At 45.5% G+C, this 25,395-nt stretch overlaps 1 protein-coding gene across 3 annotated transcripts in view; it reads left to right on the forward strand.

Annotated features, from left to right (window-relative positions):
* Positions 1 to 25,395, forward strand: part of LOC138566230 (G-protein coupled receptor 22-like) — a 1,714,615-nt gene that overhangs the window by 633,263 nt on the left and 1,055,957 nt on the right. For all 3 annotated transcript variants that reach the window (XM_069643296.1, XM_069643294.1, XM_069643295.1), the window contains one exon: positions 10,265 to 10,324. The gene's annotated coding sequence lies outside the window, so the exon portion shown is untranslated. The remainder of the gene's footprint in view (positions 1 to 10,264; positions 10,325 to 25,395) is intronic.

The raw sequence follows: 25,395 nt of genomic DNA on the forward strand, positions 1-25,395 counted from the left end.
ACGTTCTTTCCAAGGCAGGCGTAAGAGCAAAACCCGTGAGCTATCCCCCAGAGAAAGAGCGTATTAATAATCTGTCCTTGATGTCGAAAGGGGGGGGGCATATTTGTAGCAGAGAAACTCATGAGCAATTCAGATATATTTTATTTATATATGTGTGTGTTTTTGATGCGTAGGCCTTGCCCAGCCCATCCTGTTTTCAGGCTTTCATTGTGCCCCTGCCCAATACAAGCCTTTTCTTTACTTCTTTCTTTGTCCCCTTGAACCATAAATTATGCAGGTGTACAGGGTGACCCTGAGATGAAGCCCCCGGGGGTTTGAGTCACATCCCTAAACCGCTGTGCACACCCCTGAGAGTTAGTGCCAGTCCCCCTTTGAGGGCCTCTCCGGAAGCCTGGTGCGATGCAGGTGTGCGCTGCTGCCATACAGCTGGTGGCATGTACTGGGTGACCCTGAGATGAAGTCCCCGGGGTTTGAGTCACATCCCTAAGTCTCTGTGCACACCCCTGAGAATCAGTACCAGTCCCCCTTTGATGGCCTCTCTGAAGCCTGCAGCGATACAGGTGTGCGCTGCTGCCATACAGCTGGTGGCATGTACTGGGTGACCCTGAGATGAAGCCCCCGGGGGTTTGACACACATCCCTAAGTCTCTGTGCACACCCCGGAGAGTCAGTACCAGTCCCCCTTTGATGGCCTCTCCGGAAGCCTGGTGCGATGCAGGTGTGCGCTGCTGCCATACAGCTGGTGGCATGTACTGGGTGACCCTGAGATGAAGCCCCCGGGGGTTTCAGTCACATCCCTAAGCCTCTGTGCACACCCCTGAGAGTCAGTACCAGTCCCCCTTTGAGGGCCTCTCCGGAAGGATATATATAGGTGTGCGCTGCTGCCATACAGCTGGGGGCAGCGCCAAAACACTTATCAAAATATTCACATCTGCAGCTCCCAGGAAACAAACTCGAGCCAATGCACCTAGACTTGCAACAAACTCGAGCCAATATTCCTAGACTTGCGACAAACTTGAGCCAGTGTTTCTAGACTTGCAACAAACTCGAGCCAAAGCACCTAGACTTGCAACAAACTCGAGCCAATATTCCTAGACTTGCAACAAACTCTAGCCAATGCACCTAGACTTGCAACAAACTCGAGCCAATATTCCTAGACTTGCAACAAACTTGAGCCAATATTCCTAGACTTGTGACAAACTTGCGCCAATATTCCTAGACTTGTGACAAACTCGAGCCAATGCACCTAGACTTGCAACAAACTCGAGCCAATATTCCTAGACTTGCGACAAACCTGAGCCAATATTCCTAGACTTGCAACAAACTCGAGCCAATGCACCTAGACTTGCAACAAACTCGAGCCAATATTCCTAGACTTGCGACAAACTTGAGCCAATATTCCTAGACTTGCGACAAACTCGAGCCAATATTCCTAGACTTGCGACAAACTCGAGCCAATATTCCTAGACTTGCGACAAACTTGAGCCAATATTCCTAGACTTGCAACAAACTTGAGCCAATATTCCTAGACTTGCGACAAACTTGAGCCAATATTCCTAGACTTGCAACAAACTTGAGCCAATGCACCTAGACTTGCAACAAACTCAAGCCAATATTCCTAGACTTGCGACAAACTTGAGCCAATATTCCTAGACTTGCGACAAACTTGAGCCAATATTCCTAGACTTGCAACAAACTCGAGCCAATGCACCTAGACTTGCAACAAACTCGAGCCAATATTCCTAGACTTGCGACAAACTTGAGCCAGTGTTTCTAGACTTGCCACAAACTCGAGCCAAAGCACCTAGACTTGCAACAAACACGAGCCAATGCACCTAGACTTGCAACAAACTCGAGCCAATATTCCTAGACTTGCGACAAACTTGAGCCAATATTCCTAGACTTGCGACAAACTCGAGCTAATATTCCTAGACTTGCAACAAACTCGAGCCAATGCACCTAGACTTGCAACAAACTCGAGCCAATATTCCTAGACTTGCCACAAACTCGAGCCAAAGCACCTAGACTTGCAACAAACTCGAGCCAATGCAACTAGACTTGCAACAAACTCGAGCCAATATTCCTAGACTTGCGACAAACTCGAGCCAATATTCCTAGACTTGCGACAAACTTGAGCCAGTGTTTCTAGACTTGCAACAAACTCGAGCCAAAGCACCTAGACTTGCAACAAACTCGAGCCAATATTCCTAGACTTGCAACAAACTCTAGCCAATGCACCTAGACTTGCAACAAACTCGAGCCAATATTCCTAGACTTGCAACAAACTTGAGCCAATATTCCTAGACTTGTGACAAACTTGAGCCAATATTCCTAGACTTGGGACAAACTCGAGCCAATGCACCTAGACTTGCAACAAACTCGAGCCAATATTCCTAGACTTGCGACAAACCTGAGCCAATATTCCTAGACTTGCGACAAACTCGAGCCAATATTCCTAGACTTGCGACAAACTCGAGCCAATATTCCTAGACTTGCGACAAACTTGAGCCAATATTCCTAGACTTGCAACAAACTTGAGCCAATATTCCTAGACTTGCGACAAACTTGAGCCAATATTCCTAGACTTGCAACAAACTTGAGCCAATGCACCTAGACTTGCAACAAACTCAAGCAAATATTCCTAGACTTGCGACAAACTTGAGCCAATATTCCTAGACTTGCAACAAACTCGAGCCAATGCACCTAGACTTGCAACAAACTCGAGCCAATATTCCTAGACTTGCGACAAACTTGAGCCAGTGTTTCTAGACTTGCCACAAACTCGAGCCAAAGCACCTAGACTTGCAACAAACTCGAGCCAATGCACCTAGACTTGCAACAAACTCGAGCCAATATTCCTAGACTTGCGACAAACTTGAGCCAATATTCCTAGACTTGCGACAAACTCGAGCTAATATTCCTAGACTTGCGACAAACTTGAGCCAATATTCCTAGACTTGCGACAAACTTGAGCCAATATTCCTAGACTTGCAACAAACTCGAGCCAATGCACCTGGACTTGCAACAAACTCGAGCCAATATTCCTAGACTTGCGACAAACTTGAGCCATTGTTTCTAGACTTGCCACAAACTCGAGCCAAAGCACCTAGACTTGCAACAAACTCGAGCCAATATTACTAGACTTGCGACAAACTTGAGCCAGTGTTTCTAGACTTGCAGAGTTTTTGCAGCAGATTTTTTTCCAGAAAAACTCTATATGGGGTAGGGGGTGGGGAATAGGTAGTAAATAGTTGGGAAGGTCGGGATTAGAGGGACCCCCCCCCCCCAATGTATACAAAAAATAATGTTGTGAGGTTTTTTCGGTCAAAAGTCAGCCACAAAGCAATCCACGAAAATAAACCCTGGCGACGGAAGGGCGTAGAGCAGTGCGTCTGTTAGGTAGTCTCCCCCCTCCCACCCCCTATAGCGCTCACTCACTATGGTTATGGGCTCCCAAATGAGAGCATCCATGAGAGATAGAGTCGGGGAAGAGGGCAAGCCGGTCTGCAGGCACTGGTGGGGAACGAGGGCACCTCCCTGCCCTATCCCCCTTTCCACGGTGCCCTCTTTCTAAGATTCAACTCACTGCCCGACACGGATTTTCTTCCAAACTCGCTTCTCTTCCAACTTCACTCCCTGTCCCGCGTCTTTCTTCTTTGCCTCGTCAACTCCAACCTTTCATCCTCGTGTTCTACAGAGCTTTGAAGCACCCAGAAGGCTGAGTTGAGCGCAATATATTGAAACATACACATATATACTAACAAATTGGTGAAGTCACGGAAGCTTTATTAAAATCTCCAGTAGAAAAATAACAATGTCATCACCGTGTGCAAATAACACAGCTCCCTACCATCCCTTCACTGGCGGATTTCATCCAGAAATTAATCCTGGAGGAAACCCCGTTTGATATACAAGTTTTCAATTAGAAATGCCTACATTTTACTTTCAGTTGTTGTAGGTGAAAAGGAATCTACTAAAAGTCTCAGTTTGAACATGACTGTCAAACAAAGTGAAACGCCTCTCAAAGGTGCTCATCAACCACAGACATGCCTGGACCAGTTGCAAATGAGCAGCCTGATTGGTCGACATGTCTTGCGAGCAGTTAATATCAAGGAGTGGCTAATCTCAGAGAGGCTGATTGATGTTCAATGCAAGGTGCAGTAGAGACCCCCCGCCGTGCCCTTCCACCCTACACACCATGCAGGTGCCTACAGCCAATCATCAAGGCATTGCATCCCCAAATAAGCACGTCCAGAGAATGGTCTCCCTGACAGCGAGTGGGAGGGGGGATGTGGGGTTCGAGTTTGAAATCTAAATTGCACAGAGAGGACCACTTCCATTTGGACTGCAGTGCAAAGGGACCCCTCTGTGGAATGTGTAACTTTTCCACCATGTGGTGGAAAGTGGACGTTCGGACCGGCTTCTTGACGGCCTATTGGTGGCCTTCAACCGTACGTGGATCTTTTCAAACAAGTGAAGAGGGCTTTTTTGAGTCAGGAGGCTCGTTTCAGAGCGGGCTGAAAATTTTCCGCCTCTGGTAAATGGGGAATATGGCGGCGGGGCAGGGCACAGCGGCTAGATTCATCTTCCGCTGATCCCGGGGCACAACGTTGAGTTGTTGCTCCGACCCAACACAAAAACAAACCATACGCAATCACATCTCAACACCACATGACAGCTACCAACCGAAAATGCACCAACGCTCAGTGACGGGTTTCTCTGAACTGAAGCTGCCAACAGCACATCAAAGCTCTCTGGCTCTTCTCCCTCTCAATCCCACTAACAAGCCCCCCCCAGCTCTCCTTCCTTTGCAGATCCACCAGAGCACCAAGAGACCACGCGAGCGGCGATAGCGCGCGGTACAAGTCCCATTCACATTAACAAATGCATTGTGTGCATCGCATGACTGGTGAAAACTGAAGCAGATCGCTTGGGCCACATTCCTCATGTCCTGATCGCTTGGGCCACATTCGTCATGTCCTGATCGCTTGGGCCACATTCGTCATGTCCTGATCGCTTGGGCCACTTTTGTCATGTCCTGTTCGCTTGGGCCATATTTGTCATGTCCTGATCGCTTGGGCCACATTCGTCATGCCCTGATCGCTGGGGCCACATTCGTTATGTCCTGATCGCTTGGGCCACATTTGTCATGTCCTGTTCGCTTGGGCCACATTCGTCATGTCCTGATCGCTTGGGCCACATTCGTCATGTCCTGATCGCTTGGGCCACTTTTGTCATGTCCTGTTCGCTTGGGCCACATTCGTCATGTCCTGATCGCTTGGGCCACTTTTGTCATGTCCTGTTCGCTTGGGCCATATTTGTCATGTCCTGATCGCTTGGGCCACATTCGTCATGCCCTGATCGCTTGGGCCACATTCGTTATGTCCTGATCGCTTGGGCCACATTTGTCATGTCCTGTTCGCTTGGGCCACATTCCTCATGTCCTGATCGCTTGGGCCACATTTGTCATGTCCTGTTCGCTTGGGCCACATTCGTCATGTCCTGATCGTTTGGGCCACATTCGTTATGTCCTGATCGCTTTGGCCACATTCGTCATGTCCCGTGCTTGTCCGGTTTCCAATCAGAAACTCACCTGAACAACGTTCATTTTAGGTGCATGACATTATTATTATTATGGCAATTACTGAATGTGAACATAGCTTCAGGAAGCAACGTAGCGCTTTACAAGTCATTAGGGAGAAGGACAAGGAAGGTGAAGTGAGCACGCATCTATCAATTGAGGGCGTGGGGCAGGCAATTTGGCTGCAAGTGATCTCTATGCAACCAGCGGAGGAAACAGGGCAGGGATGGCCAGGCTCAGGAGTGCAAAGGTGTGGGAAACAGGGCAGGGATGGCCAGGCCCAGGAGTGCAAAGGTGTGGGTGAGGTCTTAAGGAGAGGCCATTCCTTGAAGCAGTGTGTTTTGGCCACGGCTGAGGGCAAGTAGGGCAAGCGGTCCTAAGGGCCAATGAAGACATTTACATGATCTCAAGTGATTGTTTCAAAAGCTAGCAACTGCAGAGAGGAAGGGTTGGCATGGCCAGACATAGCAGGGCCCACACTAGAGATGTCACCACTTCTCCCCGTTTCAGACCCAAGTGCATAGGCACCCTCTGAATGTGTGCATTCAATTTAAAACGGTTGTGTCTTGTTTTTAAAGCTTTTCACCTTGATCTTCAGCCCATTTTCCTGGGATATATAACATTCCCGGGCAGAAACAGAGCTCCTTTACATAGTTCCTTCAACAGATTCAGCTTTGGTGCAAAACTGCGACTAGTAAAAATTGGATATTCTATTTCTTAACTGAAACTTGGTTTAGAGACACCTGGTACGCCAACTTACATCATCTAATCGACAGGGGTTATTCTATCCAAAATATTAATCGTCAGTCAAAAAAGGAGAAGGAATTGCAGTTATTTACCCATCCCACCTAAAAATCGCGCAGTTTAAACCTATTCCTGAGTGGGATAACTCAGCCAAAATTGGAATGAGGACTTTCACCATGTCTTCAAAGCACTCTGTGAAGGTATTGATGGCCCACAGGCGCCCGGTCCCTGCTACAGCATTCCTAGAGGGACTTGACGACTACCTTGCAAACACAGGAAGTAAATATAAGGAGCTACTTTGCCTGGGTGACCTGAATATCTGGCTGGGGGATCAATCTAAGCCAGACTCTGGGACATTTTGAGCCACCATGATCTGTCAGCACTAACACAAGCAGCCTCACATAAATCGGCCATTGTCTAGATATATTCCTTGCCAGAGGGAAGGGAATTTTAATGATCAACACAGTACCTATGTCGTGGACAGATCTTTACCTCACACTTTTTTCTCTTAAGGCAACTAAACGTGCAAATCATTCATCCACATCTAACGGTATGGCGTTAACAAGTAAGGAAAAGGAGTTCGACAAAATACCTGATAATGAGGGAAGCGACGCGCTGGGTTGTTGTGACCCTCTCTAAGAATGTGAAAGTTTCTTCACACAGGGGGACGTAATTAAGCAATAGGACCCGAGCGGCGGGGGCATTACCGACTCAGGTAATGCCCCGGGACCCATAGTTATAGGCCTGTGCGAAGCGAGGGCCTTAACAAAGGCCCCGGGGCATTACCTGAGTCGGTAATGCCCCCACCACGAGGGTCATATTGCTATTAATACTCCGGCCTGCATTATGTGCGTTACCAGGGCACTAAAAGCATTTTTCTCTGTCCCGAAACGCTGCGGCGTTTCGGGACAGAAAAAAAAAAAACGACCAAGAAAATGGCCACCATGGAAAGGGAAAACAGAGTCCGTTTTCCCTTTCCATGGCGCCCATCAGGAGCAGACACGCTGGGAACACAAGTGTTCCCACCGCGTCCGTTCCCGAAAAATGATAAAAAAGAAGGTAAGTGGGGTTGGGAGGGCGGGAATGGGACGGGAATAAAAAAAAAAGTAAAAAAAAATAAATAAAAGCGTACCTGGGTCCTCGGCGAGGGATGAGGGAAGCCTCCAGCCGTGTGGAGGTGCGGAGTGGGGTGGCCCCACTCCGAGTCTCCACATGGCTGGAGTCTTCCCTCGTCCCTCGCCGGGGAAGCAGGAACAAGAAGGTAAGTGGGGCTAGGGGGGAGGAGGGAGGAAAGGGAATTAAAAAAAAGCAAAAAAGCCTTACCCGAGTCCACGGCGTGGGGCGAAGGCAGCCTCTCTGCCACGGGGAGGCTTGGACCGTGGATAGCACCGCTTTCAGCCTCCTCATTGGCTGAGGGGCTGCTAAGTATGCCCCTTTAAGAATAAATACTCCTGAGAGAGTCTCTAAATCCTGGTATACCAGACAGCTCTTAGAGTTAAAAATAACATATAAACAACTTGAGAGAAGATGGTACTCTTCACAACTGCCTGTACATGCTACTATGGTAAAAGTAGCTTTGACAAATTATAAAAAAAGCCATTGTTAAGGCAAAGTCTGACTTCCTCGCAGGAAAATTTACAGCAGCGGCTAATCACTCTCAAGAACTATTCAGAGTGATAGCACATTTTGTAAGCCCAAGTAAGACACTTCCAGCGAAGGAATTGTCGACGGAACATGCTAATGCCTTAAATGTCTTCGTCTTGAATAAGATCTCGACAATTCAGAAACGTATTAAGCTTCAAAGGGAACACAACGACATAGTCCCTCTAAACCCTCTGGACAGGAATATTATGTCAAGGGAAGGGGAATCTCTAAGAGGCCACTGGTCACCTTTAAGCCGGTATTAGAAGACAACATCTCTACTCTCCTGATGGTTTTAAAACCTACTAATAACTCACTTTTCCCCTTACCTGTATACGCTGCAAACCGTATAGTGTCAGACCTATCTTCATTCATGACTACGTTTATAAAAGCGTTTTTTACTCAAGGGATTGTTCCAGTTGATCTGAAATTGTCGGTCATCTCTCCTATGCTGAAGAAGCCAAATCGGCTTCCTGACGATCTTCGGAATTATCGTCCCATTGCAAGCCTTCGCTGGTTGGGAAAAATCCTGGAAAAAGTGGCTACATCACAGTTCCAGGACTATATTGAAGAAGAGGGCCTGTTACATCCGCTGCAATCAGGATTCTGCCCCAATTATGGGACTGAAAGAGCACTGACGGCGGTATGGGATGAGTTGTTGCAAGCAGGAATTATGGTAAATTATCTCAACTTGCAATGCGCAATCTATCCACAGTGTTTGACACAATGGACCACAGTATTTTGCTCCATCGCCTAAAAAGCATAGGAAATGTTGCTGAAAGTGCCTCAGATTGGTTTTTATCCTTTTTGACGGTGCGCAAACAGTGTGTACAGTTGGGGGCTCACTGTCAGAAATCCTCTCACAATTTTGTGGGGTACCACAGGGTTCTGCACTTTCCCCTCTTCTGTTCAATATTTGCATCCATCCATTGATATATTTGGAAAACACAACTTCAGCTTTCGATCATATGGTGACAATATGCAGCTTTATATTAGACGGCATGACGTAGATAACTTGTTTATCAAGGTGGGTAGATGTCTTGAAGACATAGAGGTATGGATGGCATTAGACTGGCTGCAGATCAATCCAAGTAACAGAAACTCAACCTCAAAACAGAGGCAATTCTCTTTGGACCGAAACACATACTGGAGGGGAATAGCAGTCCGCCCCCAACTCTATTCTTGGGTTCAAGATTGAAGTATGTCTCTAAAGTAAAGCATCAAGGGTGCATATGGCATAGTGACCTGGGCTGCGATGGACAGGTCTCAGCAAAAGTTCAGTCAGCATTCTATAACATCCGGCCGTTTTGACAAGCCCTCCCCTCTTAGCCTGAGAATGATTGTACTATGGTGGTAGGATCCCGAGTTAACTCAAAACTGGAGTATTGCAACAGCCTCCGCAAAAGAGATTGATCGCTTGCAAAGGGTACAAAATGCAGCAGTTAGATTAGTGTTTGGGGTACCAAAACACACCCCAATTTCTGGTCTTCAATGCTCTCTCCACTGGTTAGCAGTGGAGGATTGCATAAAGGTCAGGATTGGTTGCCTGGTGTTCAAATGCATAAATGGTCTGGCAGCAAGCAAGCAACCTGAGGGACAAGCTAACATTATAACAACCTACCAGGTCCTTAAGGTCGGAAGACAAACATCTACTCATTATCCCAGGACAAAATGTGTCTTCAGGGGAGATTGTAGATTCTCGGACTTCGGGCCCAAATTGTGGCATAGTCTCCCTCTGAACTTGAGGTAAATGTATTTGCTCTTAACATTTCGAGCAGGACTAAGAACACACCTTTTTAGTGAGGGGTTTCCTTTTGACTTATGCGCTACTCTCATTATGTGATCGGTGATTATACTTCTGTCTGATGATATATTCCAACTGCGCCAGGATTCGATTGAGTTCGTTGTGTGCGCATTTACGAATATCTCAATCTTTCTCAATCAATCTTGTAAAAGTGCTTTAATTTTTTACCCCTGTGGAGTCTTTGAAACAGGTGTGCGAATGGTCAGGTTTAACTTCTCGCAGGAATGGACCCACTTAATCCAGGGCATTAGATGTCACCCCTGGGAATCTATTTATGTGGATCATTGCTCGAGATCACTATTAATTGCTTGGTCTGTAAATAGGATGATGGTTTTAGATATATTGTTTCATGTATTGTTTTAAAATGTGTAGAAACTGGAATAATGTAGATCATTGTGTGGATGCCTACGCAGACACGACATACAAAATACATTTAAAAAAGTGTTTTTTCTTGTTTCCTTGCTTCCTTTGGAATCACCTCCCTGTCTCTCTTAGGACCACGCCTGAGACCTTTACGTCGCAAAATAAACTAGAAGCCCGTTTTGTGTTTCCTGGGTGAGTTTGTTTGCTTTCTTTTAAGTGACCCCCTCCTCCTGATACTTGTGGCATCATCTTTCCTTTTTGTTAGTATTGTTTCATTATGAAATGTATTATAATGCCTGTTGCTCTGTAGCTGTTGGGGTAACATTTGCGCTCTATACAGGTTTTAAATAAATAAATAAAGATGATATTCATCTCCGTCCTTTTCCGAGCTCCTCAGATCAATGTCCATTGTGAACGGACCCCATGCACGCTTTACTTACTCGTCAATGAACCCACCATGAATGTTTCACACTTTGCCCTGAGGAAGTGCATGCTGTGTTGCGGCTTGCCTCAACGCCCTGGGTGTCACCACTCGTATGTTTTTCCTTGCAGCCCCTGTGCTTTCCGATGAACCACCTGCTGGCTGGGGTCTCTCACATACGGCGGGTTGTGGTCCGTGGGGGGCCCCGGGGAGCCAGGCCCACCACCCACCTTCTTCTGAATGTCCTAGCTTCCCAGTGAGGAAGAGCACAGGAGAGGGGACCCTCTGGGCTCTAGGTACAGGTGCAGCTGCGCAAGTCAACCCCGCCATGCCTGACAAGTGGCATGGGCTCTGGGCTTCAGCATCATCCCACAGGCAGGGAGGGGCATTCACTCATTCACACTGTGTGAAGTTTACCACAACATTAACTTCATGAAGTTGTAACGTTTTTCCACATGCACCAATAAATGCCTACAAATCAGGTTGTGCAGGCAGGTAAGTACGCATATTGGATTAGAAGTGCGATCAATGTTCTTTGGAGTTGTTTTCCTTTCTGCAAACAGTTCTAAGAGAAAAAACAAATCCAGCTAACGTATACCTATGAGACCAGTGCATTGAGTTCAGGGAAACATTCCAGCAAAACCATATTTGCAGAATGTATTACTCACAAAACCAATGACTTCCAGATCCAGAAAGGATGATAGAGATGAGCAGGTAAGAAGATAGTCCGCATTCCACTTCCACTTCCGGTTCCTCTGTTCTGACTGCCCTGGAAGTGATGTTTGATTGTATCCTCATGACTAGAAGATTCTGCGTGTGCCTGTTGTCTGCTGAGTCATCCTCACTTTTCTATTCATACTAAAACTGAGGTAATTACCGGTTACATTTATTAGGACTAATTCAGTTCCCATTGGTAGTCTTTCTCATGAAATGTACAAATGGGATGGAAATGTGATTATGAGTCTTTTGCTTTAGGTTAAAGGTACTTTAGGAGTAATAAAATTCAGCAGATATGGTTATGCGTGTTTTGCTTTCCTCTAAATGTACTTTATCAGTAATAGACTACTCCAAATAGGATTATGTTTGTTTCGTTTTGCGCTAAATGCACTTTAGCTCGTAATGCACTTTGCAAATGGGGTTATGCTTCTCGGAACAGCTTCATTTTGGTAAAATGAATGCACATGTATGAATGAGGGCAATGAATTTTAGCGGCTGTGTAAATTGGCGAGAAAGTTGACGCGTGGTGCAGGCAAAACAAATTTGCCTCTGCTTAATAAGAAAAAAAACAGAAATCTTTGCAAATTCGTTTAGTTGCAAAACTTCACACAATTACGTCAGCGGAAAGGACCCCTCTTTGTTACTTTTGCTTTTAGCCTTGCAACCAAGAGCTTCTAGAATTTGATTAATGCATTGAGAAAGCCACCTGGGAATGTTTTGGCTAACTCTATAGACGAAGAAGCGCGGTGTAAACACATAGTCACACTTTTATAATGCACACAGATTTGGACATCATCATTTTATGCTGGTACCCACTTCGACATTAGTTGGTTTCCGCAGGACGACACTGGGCCTCATTACGAGTGATTGACCCTCAGAGAATTGGAGGTGGCGCAGTGGAGAGCTCCTTGAATGAGGAATTACTGGGTCCTCCAAGGTTGGAATGGCCCAGTAAATCCTCATTCGAGGAAACCGGACCCGGCATGCGTTAAGGAGGTAACTATGCCGCAAATTGCATCATGGTTACCTCCAACCTCGTAATGAGGCCCATTGTCTCCCTTATTAAACATCTTAGAACTTCATGGGCACCAGGACCAGATGGGGTGGCCATGAAGTTGGGCATAGGCAGATGTTTTAGCTATAGACCAGACCACGAAGGCCCACATCGAGTGCTTTTCTTCATTTCTTCCCTGCTTCTCAGCATTTCGGAGCCTGCCTTGCTGCACTCACAGGCATCGCACCATTTTCCCAGCCATATTGGAGCCTTTCATACCCTGCCAAGGTAAGCCTGGCCTTTGGCACTTCTCTGCGCCTAATGCATATTTCTGGGTGTTTCTTTTTCAATAAGTTGCAACTTTACGTCAACGACACGACGAGTGCAGAAAGTGCATTATTCTCCATGGATGAAACCCATTTTCTGGGGATTTCGTTTTAATTGTGCATTGCACGCTGACTTAGACGTTTGCTTTTGGCCTTTTAAAGATGGCAGGGCCTTTCTAACTGTGCTTCCTGGTTGTGTGGCCTGGCCCTGACTCCCCTCCCATTGGCTTGCCGGCGTTAGATAGGCCTCTCAGCTGTACCTTGAGGCGGGAGCTGGCACCAGACCACGAAAGCCCACAACAAAGGCCCCCGTCTGCTTTCCTGTCCGCTGCCGGGACGCTACATGATTCTACTACCGCAACCTGGCCCTCGCTGGGGCTGCCAGCTCACTCAGCAAATTGGAACTGGACTACCATGACTCTCTTACTTCCCTCTCCATGAGTTTAGTTTCCCTGCTTCTGTTACCCTTTCTATTCCCTTCACTGACCTTCACTTTCCCCTCTGTCTTTTCCAACTGGTTTCCCTGTTATGCTGTTATGTTCAGCACTCACCCCTAACTCATACCTCATTTCATATACCTATGGTGCCTTAGCATTTGCCTTTGATATGCAAATGTGGGTGTGTTTTGAAAGTCAAATGAGGGGGGGGGGTTTAGAAAGTCAAATATGGGTGTGTTTTAGAAAGTCAAATTTGGGTGTGCTTATCTGGGTGTGTTTTGAAAGTGAAATTTGGGTGCGTTTATCTGGGTTTGTTTTTTGTTTCACCTTGCCCCTCATCTGTAACCTGCTAGCCCAGTGACTGTTCCATACTGCTGTATTTGCATATTTCTCCCTCTGCCTCCTCTCTCTACCTGCCCATGGCGCTATCTGTTTCTCCTATCTACTCTAACTGCTTCTCCATCAACTATCCTTCCCTTCTCACCAAGTCTGGTAAGAAGAAATTTAAAAAGGATATCTCCAACCCAGGTCACCCCATCGCTGACACCTATTCCAGCACCTCTGCCAGACAAACCCTCACTGATATCCTCTTTGTCATTCTTTCGGCAGATCTCTGGGCCCCACATATGATCTCTGTGCTGTGTCCTGTCTCCTCCTCTCCCATTAATGGTGGCACCCGCTGGGAAGTCATCAGGGATTTATTTTACACCTCCAGAGTAATCATTAATGTCTACCTAAATGGCACTAATGATAGAGACGAAAGTGAGTCAAACGGCTACCTCTACCTAAAAACGCTGCGCACAGGTTGACAAGGTTCAAAAACCTAGTGTACCAACTGTTAGAATACACTAGTAGGGCACAGTAAGTCAGATAAAAACACATTTATTCTAGAACAATGTATATACATGGTGCAAACATTAAGATACATGTATGTGTGTATATTAAAAACAACCACATTGTCTGGTTTGACAAACCTTGATAGAAACAATAGCTTCTAAAACACCCTGATTTGTCTCAGCATTGTATTGACCAATAATGCCATTCATTGGACTTTTTGTTTGGTGTCCAGTCAACTGGTCGACGACAAACTGGTCGACTGCAATTTGGTCGACACCATTTGGTCGAATGCCAAATGGTCGAATTTTTTTTTTTTTATATATATATATATATGTGTTTTGTGGGTTTTCGTGTGGGGAAAAAAAATAAAAAAGAAAAAAAAAGGGGGTTGGGGGGACACCCCCCCAAAAAAAACCAAAAAATGGGTAAAAAAAAAAAAAAAAATTCGACCATTTGGCATTCGACCAAATGGTGTCGACCAAATTGTCTGTCGACCAAATGTTTTCGACCATTTGACTGGTAACCTTTTTGTTTGTTATTCTGTATATTATTTCTTGAATTGGATGTATTATGTAATAGACAATGTGGGTACCCTATAGCCTTTGTATAGCTTCTACCTAAATGGCACTGTCATGGTGCAAGGCCCTCAGCCCAATCTCTGACTCTTTGATAGGCGGTTCTCTCGCCTCATCAACTTCCTCTCATCTCAAGCTGTCCCTTACTCTCCTCCCTTGGTTACCCTGCCCACTTTCTCTTCCTCCTCTGCCTCATCTCAAGTCCCCTCCATACCTCCGCAAGGCATGCCTCCGATTTGTACCCCTCCCCGGAAGGTCTTTAAGGCAGGCAATCGTTATCATCTTGAGATGCTCTCGCTTGGCTGTCAAACACTCCTCTGGCATCTGCCACCGCCTGGAAGAACTTGACCTTGATGTCCTCGGTCTCACCGAGACATGGTTCATGGCCAGCTCTGTCACAAGCTTTGAAACTCTCCTCCCTGACGGCTACAGGATCCTCTCCGCCCCAAGATCCACCAGGCCCGCAGGGGGTGTGGCCCTGATCTTCTGTGAGTAGATTCCTGCCTCTATCATCCCCACTCAGACATAATCCTCTTTCGAATGCCTTGTCTGTAGGCTCTCTCTCATTCTCCTAGCCACTGTCTTACTGGTGCTACTCTCTAACGGCCCCCTGCCAAATCACCTCCTTTCTCTCTGAATGGGCTGCCCTTTCCTCCTCCCTCCTGGCCTCAACCGCTCAACTCCTCCTCCTTGGTGATCTCAGTATCCATCTTGATTCTCCCTGGACCTCATCTGTGCTCTTTTGCGACCTCTGCGACTCACTCTCCCACTCAATCCTCCCCTCCGGCACAACTCACTCTGCTGGTCACACACTTGATGTCTTGATCTCCTCCGGCCTCCCCCTCTCTACACCCCTCACCACTTCTCTCTCCTGGAGTGATCACTGCCTCCTCTCCTCTCATCTCTCCATCTCCTCCCCCCAGGCCAAGTTCACTACTAGATTGCCACCCACCTTCTCGGATATTCTTCCCATGAAGCGTGTGTCAGTCAAGGCTTTCGCTGCCACCTTCTTCCACCCTCCCCTACCTCAGGCAGACTCACACCCTGACACAGCCCTGTCCCTGCTCTACTCTATTTCTGCTACTCTTGATGCTCTTGCTCCTGTCATGAGGATCCGTTTGAAGTCAAGTGCAATTCTTGGTATGACTCTGACCTAGCTACACTTAAACATAAGTGTAGAGGGGCTGAGAGGAAATGGAGGGCTTCTTGCTCATCGTCTGACAAACTGGCCTGCTCCAAAGGCAATACCGACTCTCTGTCCAGACCAAGAAGAGAGTCCACATTCAAGCCCGCGTCTCTGCAGCATCTAACAACTCACCCAAACTCTTGTCTGTTAGGAGCTGGCCAACCCTGCTGCAGCCTGCACTCCTCCTCTCATCTCCCAGGCTCTTTGCAATGCCCTTGCCTCTCACTTTGCCTCTAAAACCCAGGATATCCTGCCCATCCCCACCTCCACCCCCCTCCCGTAACCATCTCTGCTTGATGACCCTCTTTCAGCTACCCCCTCCCTCTTTCTCCTCTTTCCTCTTTTCTCCTCTGTTGAGGTCGCTAGACAAGCCCAATCTATGAAAGTCTCATCAAAACAGGTCCATCCATGTTCCTCTAAAACCATTAAGGACAACATTGATACCCACGCTACGGCCCTTGCCGATGTCTGTAACCATTCTTTTTGGCTCTGGATCTTTCTCTTCCCCCTTTGAGCACGCCCTTGTTCATCCTCTCCTCAAGAAACCCACAGCTGATCCTTCTTGTCTGGATAACTATTGGCCAATTTCCATTACTCCCTTTATGGGTAAACTCCGGAAAAACTGGCCATCTCTCAGCTTAACCTTCATTCCAATTCTGTTAGCTCTCTCCATGATCACCAGTCTGGCTTCAGAGCTGCCAGAGCACGGAAAATGCTCTCCTGAACATCTGTGAAGACCTGCTCTCTAACCTTGACTCTCACAGTCCCTCTGTCTTCATCCTACTTGATCTCTCCTCTGCTTTCGACATGATCAACCATACCACCCTGCTCAATCGTCTATGTGATAACCTGGGTATCACCGATCAGGCTCTGGCCTGGCTGACCTCTTTTCTCTCTGATCAACCCTTGCAGGTACAACTTGGGTCCTTCCTATCTTCTATCTCCCTCTCTACCTGTGGTGTTCCCCAGGGTTCTAACCTCTCTCCCCGGCTTTTCAAACAAAACCTGGCAACTCTTGCCTACTGCATTTCCACTTTCTGCTCAAATTTCCAGTGCTATTCTAATGATACCCAACTCATTTTCAGGCTTCCTTAAGCCACCTCCTCTCCTTCCCTCACCTCTGATTGCCAAATCGCCATTCAAGATTGGTGTACCGCCAACGATCTTTGTCTAAATGCCAACATGACTGAGATCCTCCTCTTTGGCACACCTTCACCATCCTTTCATCTCACTCTCTGGCCGGCCTCCCTTCCCTCGGAAGCTCACTGTCTCCCACGCTTTGGTTCTCTCTAGTTGGAGTACTGTAACAGCTTCTTTCTAAATCTACCTGCCTCCACTCTCTGCCCTTAACAACTAATCCAGAACAGAACTGCAAGACTAGTCCCTGGCCTCAAGCCTTGCGATCGTATCTCTCCAGCTCTGAAATTCCTTCATTGGCTCCCAGTGGATGCAAGGATTAATTTTAAAACCCTCTACATTGTCCACAAGGCTTTCTGGGGCCTTGGTCCAAAATACCTTCAACTATCCCTCTGAAAATACCTCCACTCTCGAGCCCTTCGCTCCTCTACCTCTAACTCCCTCAGGGTCAGTCGTTTTTCAAAGAAACAAGCTTGAGGTAGATCTCTGTCTTTGGCTGGGTCCTCCCTTTGGTACAGTTTCCATACCATCTTGAAACTTGAAGAGAACCATCTCCGGTTCCAGAATCAGCTCAAGACCTTCCTCTTCGCGTCTGCCTTTGCCCCTCTTCTCCCCTGCTGATCTGTTTTGACTCTCGTCACCGTGCACCTGACCACCCTCTGTCCTTCGGGCCCAGGTACCTGCTCACCCTGTCCCCCTCCTGCACTTCCTCCGGGCCACCCCCTGCACTGGGGTCTGTATCTGTACCCATACAGTCCCCCCACCTACGTTTCTTCTGCACTTATCAGATACACCCTATTTGACTTACCTAGTACTTTGCCACTTGTTGGCTGCACTACCACTGTTTATTGCCTTTATTTATTTATGTATTATGTTCTCTCCTCTGTTCCGCACTTTCCACTTCTCCCCCTTCCATGCACTTTCCCCTTTTCCCTTTCCTATGCACTTGCACGCTATTAATGTCACTGGGCCTACTAAGATCGTTGTTTATGTTCTCCCTTGTTCATATCATATCATATCATAACTGATGCACTCCCCTTACCTACAAGTTGCATCCTGCTGGTTACTGCAAGCATCTTTCACGCTTTGTTAGGACGTTCACTCTCAACTCAGGAGTGAAGAGCACAGAAACCGGTAGGAGGAGAACACCAGTGGCTGAGAAGGTTTACTGTGCAGGGAACTGGAGTGTGCCCCTCTCCTCTTTTTCACTATATATATATATAGGTCTATATGGAGTGCAGGGGAAAATCTAGTGACCGATATCAGTAATACATGGGGTATTCTGGCTAATCCTTTGGTTAGCCCTTGTGAATACTCCATGTTTGAAAAAATTGAGTACCAAATGCCATAAGAACAATTTTAATATTGTACTTGGTTGTACATTGGGGTCGCATAGTTTGCGCCCAAGCAAATAGTGGACCCATATTTCCAGTTTCTTTTGAACAAAGGCACTGCTCCTAGTGTTAACATGACGGGTAGCAACAAAATTTCACTCAGGAACAGCTTCATGTGATAATTCACATTATAGTTCACGTGACACGTGGCCAGATGGCTCGAGTTCTGGGTTGAATTTAGATAGCATTTTCGATACATAGAATTGAATGTATGCACTTATGCGCCTACCTATATCATAAGTAGTTCTACATATATGGTTTCCCTTAATTAAGGACACTGTACTAGTATTTATATGACACCCGGCAACGCTACTTTCTCTATAAATAGATTCACGTGACATGCTGCTAGAGAGCTTGAGATCAGGGTGAAATACGGAGAGAAGGTACTAAGAGGAGATCCGAGCTTATGCGATGATAATCTAGCGTCAGGTAAACAAAGAATGGGTTTAAACTAATATCTTATGCCACGTCACACACAATGGCATATATGAGCATTTGAGTTAATTGTTAGACGATCGTTGGAAATTGATAAGAGGCATTTTTGATCATGTATATATATATATGTGTTACTAGGTATAGGATACCCAAGATTTGATCTGGTAATCATCTGTTGATTCAGGATGATTGAGTGATTTGATTACGAAGTATGGGGTGGCGAATTTGAGCGTCGCTGTAACATATGCCTGCACACACAGGTAGGTGTGGTACACGGAAAGTAGAAATAGGCTCTCGTTGGGATTATGAATGTGTATCCAGGTGCTATGAGACTGAATGTTGGTTTTAGCATGTAGGATACCAGAGGCCTTGAATGAATCAACAGTTGATGAATCATTTGCTGAACGACATTGTAGGGCCTAATTGATGAACTCACAGACGTATTTGCGCCACTGCAGCACCTACGCTTCTGCCTGTAGTCACAGGTGTGCGTGATATTGGTTCTCCAGCACTAGATTGAAGGTATGTTGCACCAGATGACACATCTATCACTGGGCCAGAGATGGTATGAATGTGTATCGTTTAGACACTGAACATCACGTTTGCATAATCCTGGTCACCACAATAGTTCATACATGGGATGGATTACGAATGAGTATATTGCACCTGTACATTGCTGTCCACGCCTTAATAACTCTGGTATTCACAATATCTGGTACAAGGAATGGATTTCTAATCCCATTAATATGAAATAAAATGGTGGAGGATAGAATTTACACCGGATAGTATGAGCATTTATTGGATTGTATTGGGATTGAAACACTAATATGGTGATGGTATCTCGGATATGCATGAGAAAATAAATCGCTACAGCACATTTTGCAATTCATAGAAGAATATGGGTCTGAAATGGTCTCCTCGTACGTTCTTTCAGAATTATTTTCTCCTGAAGAAAGGGTTTAACCCCGAAACACATTGAGCTTCAAGTACTTCAAATCAAAGATGTATCTTTTCATTTTTGAGTGGGAGGTCTACTGCTTCATATGGAATATATGTGAAATTGTTGGCAAAAGATATGCCCTGATATTTATTGTTGATCAATATTGTCTTTTGTTTTAGCATACAGTAAGTCAAATTTACAATTCTGTATAAAAAATGTACTGTATGCTGAGTTATATTGGTGTGCAGGGGACTGGAGTGTCTCCAGTGGTAGACACTTTTAGTATCTTATGTTGTTTAGGCCCCATGCCAGGGTCTGTATTCCACCGCTGCACCCGAAGTGTGTATTAACTCAATTTGTTAAAAGTGTTAGTTATGTTGGTAATGAGAAGTGTGCTCTTATAATTTATTAGGTTAAGAATACTCCTTTCTCTCAGCAACCCCCACCCTCTAGGCATCAATTAGATAGGACCCCTCTGATCTGAAGGCAAGGTACAGGGAGTGGGAACACAATGTAAAATTGTTTTGGCCTTTTTATTTAGGTAAAATGCAATGTTTTGGAATTCTGATTTGGGATGCAAGGGAATAAATGGTGAATTTCATTTTTCACCACTCCTACAATGAAAATGGAAGGCTTTGGTATTCTGGTTTGGATTGAAAGGGAACATCTGTTTTGCACAATTTGTTTTCAAAGGGAATGTAAGTTGTTGGGATTTTCATTTTGGGGACACTAGCACATTCAATTGAACAGCAGGGTTACCCAATTGCATTACCGACTAGAGTCATTTACAGTGCACTGGGATAATCCTTTGTCAATTTCGAATTTTGACAAAAACATCACCCCATGATAAATGACCCTATGAGAATCAATTACATTTTGTTTTTAGTGAATTGTGCTAAGGGTATACACGCTTTCATCCCCCTCCCACTAATGGAGAGCACCCACCAATGCAAAGGTAAGAGTTAAACAGACAGATTCCAACACAATTCAATGTAACTGGATAGAGTGTTCTGCTCTAGAGAATTTGGTGAGTTAACTTTTTAGTTCAATATGGACAGGGTCGCCCCATCTTGCCCCCCACCCCCTTCACCGACTAAGGGGAAGGTATTAAGGCAGGTAGCTCCCCACACAAGTGATAACTTTGGGATATATATACTTACATGGGTGATCTCTGCTCTCAGCTCAACAGGCCCGCCAGATCCTTGGAGCCTCCATCCACCAGCCAGGTCTCTCCAGCCACAGGCCCTCTCTCAATCAAAGCCCCTGGGTCTCCTTTTCTCCCTTCTTCTAGGTAGGCCTTAGTTTAGCTGTGTTCCCTGGCAAGGTGGTGCCCTGATGGATTAGGCAGCTCTCCTGGTCTCTCTCCCTAGTTGTTTTTTTGCCTGTCCCCTGTTAGATTGGAAATTGCCAAGATATAGGGCTGATGACACCTACATATTACCAGAATTCCCACAATACAGATTGGCTATCTCTCTCCCTTCACCTCCCACCAAGACACCCACTGGCTGCTGATAGGACCAGCAGTTGGGAGGTATGGGCTATGGAAGCTGAGAAAGGAGTAAAAATACATAATTGCAAAATGACAAGTGGTTTTACACTTTTGGGTTCTGAAAATCTAGCAACATGGCAGCTACCCTAATTTTTCAGATAATTACTGGCACATACATATTTTTGAGTTCTATATTTCATGACGAGTCGGAAAATACTAATCATATCTCAGCACACCCTTCCTGGGAGGAGTTACTGTTTTTCAGGGTTTGCTGCTATGCCGAAATAGTCACAAAATTACCCTTTCCTGGTTCAAACCTTACTCCTACAACCTATCACCACAACAACTTTCTATTATCTCGGAATTATGAGAAGGCCACAATCATAATGTTTCTCATAACACATGTTGTATCCATCACTCAAAATGTGTTCTTACATGGTCCCAACAGGATTTTTATCACCTTTAACCTGAGCCTGGGGTGATCTAACTGGGACATACGATTCTCCTATAATTAAAGATAAGGTACCCCAATGTTACTCAATTGGAAGGCTTCACATGGGTCCCTGAGTTTCATATAGCTCCCACAAATTCTTAGGTTTCATTTCTTTTCTATGACCTGATCAGGACATCCGGCTGGCCCATGTGATCATGCCCTGCCCTCCTGGGATTCAAATTTGTTTGTTCAAAGCTAATGCACAGTTAATTGGGAGGCCTGACCTTAAAGGTCATTTCTGCTGGCTGTGTTATCTGCTAATTCCACAATTCTGATCTAATTTCCTGTATATCTTAGCGTTTAAATTGAAAACCAGACCTTCTTCTCCTAGAGATCCTCAGCCAAATGTCTTGAGGTCAAGGTTTCAGAGTCACAAAACTTCCAGTTCAATGGGGAAAAACAAGCTACAGACATAACTCTGAAAGAATAGCATTTTACATTGACACAAAATGTGTTTAACATGTAAAATTTTGTATTACATCTAGGCCTGCTATCCATAAATACAATCTTTCTTTTGTACTATATTAGAACAGAGATAGATTAATTATTAATCTTATGTACACAGAAAGGCCACAGTTAACATAGGAAACCAGTGTTCACTTCCACAAAAACAAAATACGCCTTTCTCTTTACAGGCTGTTATTTTATATGATGAAAATTACGTCTCTTTATTGCTGATAAACGTAATCTGCCACTTGACTTTATTTCATAAATGTTAGGCATTATTCCTCCTTTTTATCTTCCAAGCGTGCAGTGTTTCAAATGCGTCTTTTCTTTCCATGTGCACTGCTGCAGTTTTACATCTGTCAAAAGTGCCTTTTCCCAGTTTACACAAAGTCAGCAGCTACCGCACCACATGTTTATTTTTGTTGCCTCCATTGGAGTTATAATATTACAGTTCTAAGGCACACTCTCCTTCAACTCAGTGTCTTTGTATTTATAAAGTTGAAATAGGCCCATTTTTGTTTATTCACTAGGCCATATATTGGAAAACTATGTTTTGAACTGGCCTGCATTTTCCAATGGGTGTTACATAAGCCAGCTTCGCTCTCATAGTAGGGGCCCAGCACAAACTATGCACCCTTACCAATGTCTATCATTACATACCTGTAACTGCATACTTGTTGCAGCCCCCTGCACTAAGAGGTGAGGCTTTCCCAACTATGCACCCTTACCAATTTCTATTATTAACTACCTGCAACTGCATACTTGGTGCCGCCTCCTACACTAAGAGGTGAGGCATTCCAAACTATGCATCCTTACCAATGTCTATAATTGCCTATCTGTAACTGCATATTTTATGCAGCCCCCACACAAAGAGTTGAGGCATTCCAAATTCTGCACCCTTATCAATATCTCTTTTTACCTACCTGTTTCCGCACACCTGATTTAGCCTCCCGCCCCCGTACCATGGGGCGTGCTTTCCCAGTCTGCGCCCCTACTCTAATATCGTCTCTCGTGCATTTCCTTACACTTGTAGTTGCCCCCATACCATGAGGCGTGGCTCCGCTAGATTTTGCGCTTAAGACTACCTTATGTTTGTAACCTTATGCATGATTGTGAACTAGCATCATCTTACCTTGCACTTACTGTAACTAGTGCCCTGATGCCTGAGGGCTTGGCGTGCTGCTATAAATGTACAAAAGAAATATAAATAAGTAAATAAGATCATCAAGGCCAATAAAATTCCAGCCTCTTGGAGGGAGTCGTGTTTAGTTACTGTATAGAAGAAAAATGAACGTAATGAGCCTTGGAATTACCGGCCTCTGTCCCTTTTGGAGGTCCCAGGCCAGACTTTTGCAGACATTTTGCCTGGGGAACTTACCAAATGGGCTGAACAAAAACAGCTTCCCCACTAATTTCAAGCAGGTCCCAGAAGAGGACGTGGTATGGCACAAACTGTTTTTGTTCTGAAATTCCTTAACAAGCAGAGCTTAATTGAGGACATGCTGCTTTTTGTGCCCTTTATTGACTACACAGCTGCTTTTGGCTCAGTTAATTGCTCCTTGAATTTGTCCAAACTTGCTAAATGTGGCATCCCAAGGTGCCTGCTGTACATGACAGTGCAGCTCTATAGGGACACCTTAGTGGTAGGTATGTTGCAGCTCTATAAGGACACCTCAGTGGTAGGTACATTGCAGCTCTATACAGACACCTCAGTGGTGGTTACGTTGCAGCTCTATACAGACACCTCAGTGGTGGTTACGTTGCAGCTCTAGGTGGACACCTGGGTGGTAGGTACATTGCATCTCTATATGGACACATCAGTGGTAGGTACATTGCAGCTCTATACGGACAACTGAGTGGTAGGTGCGTTGCAGCTCTATATGGACACCTGAGTGGTAGGTATGTAGCAGCTCTATAGGGACACCTCAGTAGTAATAACATTGCAGCTCTATACGGACACCTCAGTGGTAGGTACGTTGCAGCTCTATATGGACGCCTGAGTGGTAGGTATGTAGCAGCTCTATACGGACACGGCAGTGGTAAGTACGTTGCGGCTCTATATGGACACCTCAGTGGTAGGTACAGTGCAACTCTATAGGGACACCTTAGTGGTAGGTATGTCGCAGCTCCATGCGGACACCTCAGTGGTAGGTACAGAGAAGCTCTATATGGACACCTGAGTGGTAATAACATTGCAGCTCTATACGGACACCTCAGTGGTAGGTACGTTGTAGCTCTATAAGGACACCTCAGTGATAGGTACATTGCAGCACTATAAGGACACCTCAGTAGTAGGTATGTTGCAGCTCTATACAGACACCTAAGTGGTAGGTATGTTGCAGCTCTATACGGACACCTCAGTAGTAGGTATGTTGCAGCTCTATACGGACACCCCAGTGCAGCTCTATACGGACACCTCAGCGGTAGGTACGTTGCAACTCTGTAAGGACACTGCAGTGGTAGGTACGCTGCAGCTCTATATGGACACCTCAGTGGTAGTTATGTTAGATAATATGGGAAACACCCCTAGGAAGAATAAACCAAATAGAAGCCTGAATCAAGACTACTTGCTTGCCCCATTATTGTTTCCCTCACACCTTGTGGACATTACGGAATCTCTTGAACCGATAAGTAACTTTCCACCCTAGATAGATATCACCCATATCCGTTGCCTTGGCTATGCTGATGTTTTGTGCCACGTGATCATACCTTCGTAGGGCTAAAAAGATTCTTTAAAGCCCACTTGGCTTATTCTGAGCAACATGAATTAACCACCAGTATGGCCAGGGCCATTTTAAGCATTTTTGGGGCCCTGAGCATGGACATCTTTGGGGCCCCCTCCACCAAACCAGAGGAATTAAGTGATCAAGAATATCTGGTGGTAACCCCCTCTCTCTCCCCACCGTGAGCATAACCCAGATATGCTACCTTGCAGCATTAAAAATAAGCATGTTTACTCCATTTAAGTCCCCTTATCATCTTCAGTCTTGCTCCAATCAGAATGATAAACAAGTAGCATTTGAAGGCCAACATTAGCAATCTATGAAGAGGTTACTTGTCTTCTAGTATAGAAACAGGATACCTTTTATCAATATCATCCGGGAAGGTATGCAGCCTGTAGTATTAATGCAGGACTGTATGAAAAGGGTACATATAACCCAGAATAGGCAGAGAACTCACATTAGCTGCCTCAGGGAATGCAAAAGTGTTCCAGCATGGATAGAGGAGATCATTTGTAAGGAAGGAGAAAGTTACACATAGCATAGCATGGATAGTGAATACAAATTAGAAGCTACCACGAAAGTGTCTCTATCCAGACAGACTGAGATTAGAAGTGGGACATGGTTTTCAAATAGTGTTGTCATTAGAGATCAAGGGAACAAGTGTCTGTGGTGTGCAGTATATCAATGCTCACTATTATAGTGGAAACAACCC

The sequence above is a fragment of the Ambystoma mexicanum genome, chromosome 2p (assembly GCF_040938575.1).
Source record: "Ambystoma mexicanum isolate Mex_15411 chromosome 2p, UKY_AmexF1_1, whole genome shotgun sequence".
In the NCBI taxonomy this organism is placed as follows: Eukaryota; Metazoa; Chordata; class Amphibia; order Caudata; family Ambystomatidae; genus Ambystoma; species Ambystoma mexicanum.